Here is a 9,441-nt window from a genome sequence, read left to right as displayed (position 1 = left end):
TTAGCCCCTTCTGCCCACCTCATAGGAACCCTGTGATTTCTGTAGGGGAGGGAGGTGACCACTACTTCCCCCTTGGTTCTTCTGTGGACTTTTTGACTAGATCTGGGAACCCAAGAACTGGTTGTCAAGAGAAAAGCATGAGAGTCATATCATCTTCACACATGCATGTGATCTTCCCAAGAGGGTGAAGTGTGCAGAAATGACCAAAGCATGGCGTTTTCACAAAGGAACGTCAGGTCAAACAGAACTCTAGGGACATCGCTAAGAGATATGTGGAGGGGAGGCGATGTGGAAGCTTCTGGAAGATAGGGGTTACTTCAGAGAGCTTGTTGATTCAGGCCAATTGTAACCCTAATTACCGGTTTCTGGGGACTAAGGTGCTTTCCCAGCTTTGGCCTGAGAAGGACATTCCTCCTAGAAGAATCTTGATGGCGTGCTGCTGCATGTAGGGAAACATTGGCCAAACGGCCCCTTCTCAAATCACAGATCGCAGGTGACTGGCCTTCAAATAACCGATATTCCCTCTTTCCGTATTTTGAGGTGACACATCTTTCACGCCTGGGTTTCATCGGCCCCACCGGCACAATCCAGGACCCTCTGCCATCTCAAGATCCTCTGCGTTTTCAACAGGACAAGGTCCCCTTTATCACGGAAGGCGACAGACTCACGGGTCCTGGGATTTAGGACTGGATAGTTTGTGGGGCTTCGCCCACCTCCCTAGCGATGTTTCCGGTGGCTTCTCTCCTATGGCTTCCGCTCTTCCCAGTGCCACTGGGCAGCAGACTTTCTTAAGGCCATCTCCCCGTGACGTCTCCGGCTGTTATTCTTACAGCTGCCTCCCAGACCCTATGGCATGGTCTGGTCCATTCTAAACGTCTTACATTTCATCAAAAGCTCTGCTCTTCCCCCAGGGCCAGTGGACAGAGCGGAGAGGGTGCGGGCACTGTTCTGCCCCGAGGTCCCCACAGTGGGACTTTCCTACGGTGGGGAAGGGAAGAGGGAGAGGGCGGAGCCACCCCTCACCTGCCAGCAAGCTTCTTGGGTCCTGCTGGTAGTTACAAGCCTAGTACAGGCAAGTGGTGGCCTCCACAGGCTAAGCTTGGGCCCTGGCCCCACCCCCTGCCAGATTCCTCTTTCCGGATCCTTCCCAGTGACCGTCTCTGCACCACACCCCAGTGGTCCTAGCAAGGCCTTCAGCTCCCAAACTCAGCTATGTCCTGGGGCCTCCAGTAGGGATCTATTTCCATACTTTTGGGGACATAGGAGCCCACGGAGCGGTGTAGTATTTCTGGAGAATTTAGTAATGTCTTCAACATTGCCATCTTCACTGATATCTTCCTGTCTTCTCAGGAGACAGGAAAAGATCTCAACTGTGCACAGAATTTGGCACGTGGTAGGTGCTTTACATTTCCATTGCATAAATTAATGAGTATCGAGCATCAGAAGATAGATGTACAATTATTGCTATGATTCAACACAATACTGAAGATTCCAGCCAACACAATAAAACAAGAAAGAAGTACAAAAATTGAAAAGAAACTCTTCATTCACAATCATTGGACTTACCACCAGAAAAATCTAAGAGACCTACATATTATTGTGCCACTGGGTAGCAGGCCCTTTCTCGATACTTCCTATCACATGGAGGAATGGCCTCTGCCCTCACAGAGTCCCATTTTGGGGAAGTGAGGCCAACCATCCTTAGGGCAGAGTAACCTGTGGTCCACAGAAAGAATCCAGAAGGCCCAGGAACTTGGGTGGGAAAAAAAAAAATTACCTCTTTATTTTCATTAACCTCTAATTGAAATTTAGCATTCTCTTTCATTATGAATGTAGGCAACAAAACCTCTGTTGCATTTGCAATACCAATACTTTATATCAAACGGATGTTTTTGAGATCATATCTCAAAATAGTACTTGTGTTTACCACTACAAAGTTATAAATTATTGGCAGCTGACCTCACCGTTTAATGCATCAACCAAGAACTTCATGTATTTATCCTAATTTTAAAAATGAACTGGGGAACTTATTTCAAGGTAACTTTGTAACACAATGCATTGAAAAGCATTACTCTGAGAAGTGGCTCAGAGGCTTCATCAGATGTCAACAGCCCCAGGTTACAAAAAAGACTTAGGAACTGCTTTAGAGGAAGGATTTATTCTGCTTTGGGCAATGCCATCCGTTCCTTCCCCAGGGAGTCCCTGCCCCACCCCCAGCAGTGAGCCCAGTTTGCTTGTCAGTCATCATCTCAGGATTCTCTAGGTGTCCTGCTTTTTGATGTTCGCAGAGCATTTCAAGGAAGATCTAAGCCCACTCCTAGGGAATCTGTAATTGCTGTAAGTGTCCCAGAACATCTGGAGCTGGGCCTGCAGTCCAGTTTGGACATTATGCAGAGGGAAGAAAGGGCTTCCTCTGCTGGTTTTGGTTTCTCTGGGGCAGTGTTTTTAGCCTCTGGAGTTGACTACTTCCCTTCCTAGGGCATAAGCCAGGTCCTGCTCTAGGAGAGTATGAGAACATGGAAAGGCAGAGAGAGAAGTAGGAGAGATTTCAGCCAGGGGTGGGCAGGGGCTCTGTGTGGGTTTCCAGAGTTGCATCTGCTGTCTGGGTGCAGAAGCGCCTCTCGCAGCAGACATGATTCATCGACAGCAGTGAGAGCCACATGACGGGGTCGTATGAGGCTTGGGTACTTACTTGCGACAAGGCAGCTTTGTTAAAAGTGCATGTTGCTGGGGCTGGGGCTGTAGCTTGGTGGCAGAACACACTTACCTAGCATGCATGAGGCCCTGGGTTTGATCCCCAGAACTGGAAAAAAGAAAGGAAAAGGGAGTGGTTAACTTGATCCGCTTCTTATCACACAGAAGAGCAGAAGGAGCATAGGAGCTGGCCTCAAGGAGGCCCGCACCCCAGTCCTGCTCCGTCCCTTCCTTTGCTGGCTGAGTGATTTTTCATTAATTTAGTGAATCATGTTTGAGTGTCAGCTAGGAGTTGGGTACTGAGAGCACGGAGGTGAACCAGACAGGCAGCTCCCACCTGCCCTCATCCCACCCACTCCACAGGGAGGCAAACGAAGACCCATGACAAAGTGAACAGTATTCAGGCGGAGCGAGCAGGGGGTCCTGGCAGAGAAGAACAGAGGTGGGGATAGAGATGGGGACCCATGGAGCTGTGGGGCCAGGGAAGGGCTTTCTGAGCAAGTGACATTTAAGTTGATATTAAAAGGTGAGGAGGAGCTGGCTGTGAAGAGGAACAATCTTCTAAGCTGAGGGAACAGCACGTGCAAAGGACCTGAAATGGGAGGGAGACCCCACAGGAGACCTAAAGGAGGCCAGGACCCCGGGGGGCATCCTGGACTGCAGAAGAGAGGAGAGAAGTAAGGCCTGAAGCAGGCAGGGGCTGCAGGACTGGAGCCCATGCAGAGCACAGGAAGCTGGGGGGCGAAGTTGAAGCAGCGGAGGGACAGGTTTGATTTTTTTTTTTAATGTAAAATGCACATAACATGAACACTTTAACCATAATGAAATATGTAATGTGGGTGGCATTTAATGCATTCACAACATTATGTAGTCCCCACTACTACCTAGTTCCGGAACTTTCTCATCTTAAAATGAAACCCTGGACCCATTAATCAGCTACTCCCCATTCCTGCCTCCCTCTAGTCCTGAGCACCGCTAGTCGGCTCTCCATCGCTGTGGATTTGCCTCTTCTGGAAATCCCACAGAACGGCTTCACGTAACACGGGGCCTTGCCTCTGGCTTCTTCTGCCCAGCATGGGGATTTCTGGTCCACCACGCCCGGCTTCATTCCTCTCAGGCTGACTCGAGTCCCTTCGCCCAGACACACCAGACACACACATTTTGGTTATTCATTCACCCACGGATACAGTCTGACTTAAAAAGACAACTCTGGTTGCCGGGTGGGACTTGGTTGCGTGTCGGTAGCAGATGCCGATGGCCTGGACTTGCCTTGGGACCAGGGAAGGAAGAGGGTGACAGCGATGCCTGTGGGAGACAGAGCCGATGGGTGGGAACTGGGGGTGCACCGGCAGGGAGGGGCGGGGCACAGAGGTGTCGACCAGCCAGGAGGGGCCTGGGCGGGGCTGGCCTAGCTGGTCCCAAGTCAGCTTGGGACGTGGAGGCGTCGCGTGGGTAGCAGGTTTGAGTCTGGAGCTTGGCAGGGCAGTTTGGCTTCCTCGGGGCACAGCTGCTCTTGAAAACCAGGGCTGGGCTGAGATCCCCTCTGGAGCATGGACGAAGGGACCCAGGACTGAGCCACAGGTGGAGCAGGTGAGGAGGAGGCTGCACAGGAGGCGGAGAGGAACCAGGGGGCGGAAGGGAGACTGGGCAGGTGGGGACCTGGAAGCCAAGAGAGGAGGGCTCCTGATGGAGGGGGAGCCGTCTGGTCAGGGGCAGGGCAGCACTGGAAAACACCTGAGGGTCAAGCTCTCTGCTCTCCTGGGTTCTTCCTGCCCCTGAGGGCCTCACAGTGGGGAGGGCAGTGGCCCCCGTCACCTGGGGAGTTGGCAGCAGTGCCTTGTTCCACCTGCTGGCTGCTCGTGGAAACTGCTCTCCACAGTGTGGTCGGCCCCCTGGAGATGGTTCCACCAGGCATCCTGGGGGACCACCCACCTTCTCTCCACCCAGGGAGGCCCACACCCAACTGGGGCCCTGGTCCCCTGGCTGCCCTCTGTCTCAGGAGAGGGCTGGTGACCCTCTTCTCTGGCCAGTGAGCCCTGAGGGCAGGTGCTGGGTTTCTGGGTGTTTTCCTGCCAAGGACAGCAGGGCTGAGACAGGAGGAGCCCAGGTCCCGGGAGCAGCTCACTGTGTGCTTGCTGGCTTCTGGTTTTGAGTGGGGCTCCTCTCTGGGGTCGATGACGGGTCCCAGCCCCACCCACACACTGTTGGAGTTGGCTCTGATCAGGGCCCAGGTCACTCTTTCTGCATGGGGACCCACCCCCACCTCCAGGTCTGTCTGGTGGAACTGCTCCTCAAGGTGTCCCCTCTTCCAGCGGAAATGGGACTGGAGTCCAATCAGGTCAAAGGATGGCACTCCCAGTCAGGGTTGTGATCGGGACTCTGCAGTACTTCCTCAGGGAGCACCAGGGGCTGGAGGGGCTGGAGGGGTCCAGGCTGGGTCTCCTGCCGTCCCCCTCCTGCAGGCCCTCACTGCCTTCTGGTATGTCCTGCCCCTGCAGCCAGCCTGAGCTGGTCTCTGCTGTTTGCAGCAAGGAGCCCAAACCAGCCAGGAGGGGAGGGAGGTCCCTGCTGCGGGGAGCACACAGCCGTGCAGAGGCGGAGCTGGGCACAGTGGCCTCAAATCAGAGGTGGCAGGAGGAAGGGCAGAGTTTCCAGAACATCAGTGGCTTCATTGAGTTCTTTCTCCTGTCACAGGCTGGAGGCACGAAGTCCAGGACGTGCTGGGGACGCTCACACCCTCCAGCTCATGGCTCTGCCATTCCCGGGTGTTTCTCCTCCTGGCAGCAGCGTCTGTGCCTCAGGGACAGTCCCAGGAAGGAATAAACAGAGGGCAACAGATGCAGGTCAGTGTCTCCGCCAGGAGGTTCCCAGAATGGCCTCCCAGACGGGCTGACCCACCAGGCCAGTGGAATTCCGGCGGGAACCCTTGGCTGAGACTCCTCTGCTGGGACTGCCACGGGCAAGAAAGGACCAGACAGCCCTGGAGCACCGAGGGCAGAGGCCTGGGGTCAGGCAGAGCTGCTGATGGAGACCAGAGGCCCCTCCCTGAGGAGCTGGCGAGGCCCTGCCTCCCACTGCCCCCAGTGCTCGCCTGGCTGTGGCTGGTTGGAGCACAGCGGTCAGGCCTGCTGGCGTCACCATCTGGGCCAATGGGGAGGACGCATTTCCTAATCGCTGCGGGGCCTCGAGCAGCGTTTGTCCACGTGTGCGCAAGGCCGGCAGCGCTGACGTGAGCTGATGAAGACCACCCTGCTGGGCCCCGGAGGCCAAGTCAGAACCCGGGCGGCCAGGCCTGCCTCTGCATTGTGCAGGGAATCCCCATGGCACCCTCTGTGAGACTCAAAGTGGACTCTGGCCTTTGAGCCGATCCAGAGCCCGCTACCAACGTGGACTTTTCAGTGACCGTCACGCAGAGCCCTTCCTTCTGCGGGGGTGTTTCAGGCGTGTCCAGCTCTGTGATGAGACGGGTGCCCTCTCCATCCCCCCTCGTGTCTTCCCTCTCAGGAAAGCACAGTGGCTCTCGCTTAGCTGAGGCTCCGGTGCTGTGAGCTGGACTCCGGTGCGGACTGTCCCTCAGTCCCTGCCACGCTGACCATCCTGTCTTTAACTGGAACTTGCAGGCACGTGGACTTGTCGCTCACACTAAATGAAGGGCCTCCATCCTTCCTCACGGCCCACCAGGCCACTCCAGGTGGATCTGTCCTTCGTCACTGCTCCAAGTCACAGGGATGGCGGCGTCCCGCCCATGCCTCCGCTCTGGCTTGCAAAGCCTCTGCTTCCGCGCTCCCCTCCCAAGGCCTCTTCCGCTCACCATGCTGGGGTGCTTTGTACGGATCTCGCCTCTTTATTAAGACGTATCTCAGACTTCAAAGAATGATCCCGTAAGGACGTTTCTGTCTTCACCACCGGGTTTGGGAGTAAAATGATTTTACTGAACCCCAAAGCTTGCATGCCCCGGTGGCCTCTGCTTGCTCCCGGGGTGCAATGCTGACGGCAGCATGGACGCCTGCCCAGGCCCTGCTCCCGAGCCCGCTGTGATCCTCGCTGCCTGCTCAGCCCCTCAGAAGCATCTGCCCGTCTGGGGCGGCTCCTTCTGTGCTGTCTCCATGGCACCTCCTCGGGAAAGCCGCCCACCTCCCCTAACAGGGCTGGCGGGTTATCTCCCCGCACAGTGGTCCACCCAGTCTGATTCTTGGTTGAAAGCCCGTCTCTCCTGCCCAACTGTGAGCCACGGAGGGCAGGAACCTCATCTTCCAAGGCCTGTGCCGAGTAGCTCCCACAAAAATAGCCCCAGTGAAGAAAGGTGCTAACCAGGTGTGTGCGTTTAAATATCCATCACTTGAGAAACACTTGAGTGCATACTATGTGCCTTGAGAAACACTTGAGTGCATACGATGTGCCTTGAGAACACTTGAGTGCATACTATGTGCCAAGTGAGCATACTGATTTTTGTTTTCAAAATGCACCACTTGGCTGGAGAAATCACAATCTGTGCCTGTTTCCTCATTCATCAGCAAAATGGGGACAAGAGTACCCCTTGGGCCTGGAGCCTGCAGAAGCTACTGCTGGGACAGGGCTCAGCATGCACCTGTCACAGGTAAGTGGGGCTGGAGGCAGGCCAGAAGGGCCAGCTCAGCGCAGGAATAGGGTTTGCACCAAACAGGACGTGGACCTGGCCAGGACTTGCTGGACTTTTCCTTGGACTCTGGCCAGTGGTGTCCAGTTTCTTGAGTGGGCACTGGCCACACTGCAGGCTGTCATCGATGCTGCTCAGGACAGATTACCAAAGCCAGTGCTGTGGAAGGTGCTCAGTGCCTTTCCACCCACATGCGGAGGGTGCAGGGAAGCCTCTCCTCTGGCTGCGGGAGAAGTGGCGGGGAGAGGAAGGGGCATGATAGAACGGTTCTCTGACACACGTACACCTGCTGCTGCCAGCGGGGGCTGGGTTGGAGCACACAGGTGACTTGCGACAGCTTTTCTGGAGGAACACCCAGATGCAGGTCCTTGGATGAGAGAGGCATTGATATGTGGAAGCAGTTTTAAGCCATTCTGTTGAGAAGCTGCATCATTTCTCTTTGCTGAACTAAGGTGATAGAAAATCCAGAAGCCCATTTCAGCTGCAAACCCAGTTCAAACTGACTGAAGTGATGAAGGAATTTTGTTATTTAACTGGATTAGTGGCAAGTGAGTTTCAGGTATGGTCTGATCAGGCCTCTGGCTGGTTCTCTGTTCTGTTGGTCCTTCTATTTTCCTTGGGTTGATTGTCCTCAGGTTAGTTCCCCTCCTTTTTGATCAAACCTAGAAATTTTAACTATTGATTTAGAGAAAATATAGCATTTAGAGAGGAATGCAACATCCAGAATGTGTCAAACACTAAAACCAGGTTTCCTCAAAAAGGAGGGACAAGCTGCAGAAGGCAGACTTCAGACAGTGAAGAGACTTTATTTGGATCCTTTTGAACCAACTGTTTAAAACAAAACAAAACAAAACAAAACAAAACAACAACAACAAAAAAAAAACAAGTAAAACCACCTAGGAATTTCAAACACTGGCTGGGTATTATGTGAGGGTATTACAGTTTTTTTTTTTAACATGACAGTGGAGTGTCTTGACACGTCATACAGCCTGGATGGCGTATGACTTCCCGTCCTTGTGGCTGGACATGATGCGGAGTCCACTGGCCGTGTGTTCACATGAGCACAGGACAGTGATGTACCGAATGGTCCACTGTCTTTCCCATTCCCATCCCCCTCCCTTCCCTTCATTCCCCTTTAGTTTTTTTTTTTTTTTTAAACCTGTTAATTATCAGCTTTATTTTAAAATGTACAAATATTCTGACATGTGGAACTTAAGCTTGATGGATTCTTGAAACTCCACACAAAACTGGCACACCCAAGAAATCCATACCAAATTAATCACTCATAGACTGCTAATTCCATCCACTAATTTAACAATACAGTATTCAGGATAAATTAAAGGATTTAATATTAACACTTTTAAAAACAGTCACTTGTAACATGCTGCTATAATTAGAACAGTTTTTGGGTTATTGATACAAGAAATTTCAACAGCAAGCTTAAAGCTTTCTGAAAACATAAAAATTGAGACAATGAATTGATGCAAACATACTACATGTGAGAAAAATACTCTTCTTATGAATGTTAATACTCAGCTAAGTATAATCACTGGCACTGTGACTTGAGCCAGATTTTTAAATCTGGATTAGCTTAACCAGGGGGAAGGCTTCCAATGGAGGAAGGAATGGGACTCAAAGTTGGAATATTTGAAATTCTAGGGACAATGAAGAGACCTATTTTGGGGGAGCAGAGTTACATATCAGAACAATAGGAAAGTATTTTAAAAATTAAAATATATGTTTCAAAGTATTTGCATCAGCACCTCATGGTGAGTTGAAACTTCTTTAACAAGGCCCAATCTGAAAAATGCATATAAATGAGAATTTAGAGAGCCAAGACATGCCTTAGTCTTGCTGAGTGCAAGGCTATGGCTTTGCATTTTGTTCAGGGTCTCGACTAAATTGTAGGGACTTCAGAAATAATAGTCTTTTATAAAAAAGATATTGCTTATCTATAATAAATGATTTTAGTTAAAAGGTTTGACCAGGTAAAAGTTCATGAGCAGTGCACTGACTTTCAGGTTTTACCTCTCAAATATTCCTGAGAAAACAGTAAGAAAAAAGCAGCTTTCCTCACTTTCTAAGAACTCTTTTTCAGACTTTTCTAGATG

This window comes from Sciurus vulgaris, assembly GCF_902686455.1.
Source record: "Sciurus vulgaris genome assembly, chromosome: 8".
In the NCBI taxonomy this organism is placed as follows: Eukaryota; Metazoa; Chordata; class Mammalia; order Rodentia; family Sciuridae; genus Sciurus; species Sciurus vulgaris.
This window is presented reverse-complemented; position numbering follows the sequence as displayed.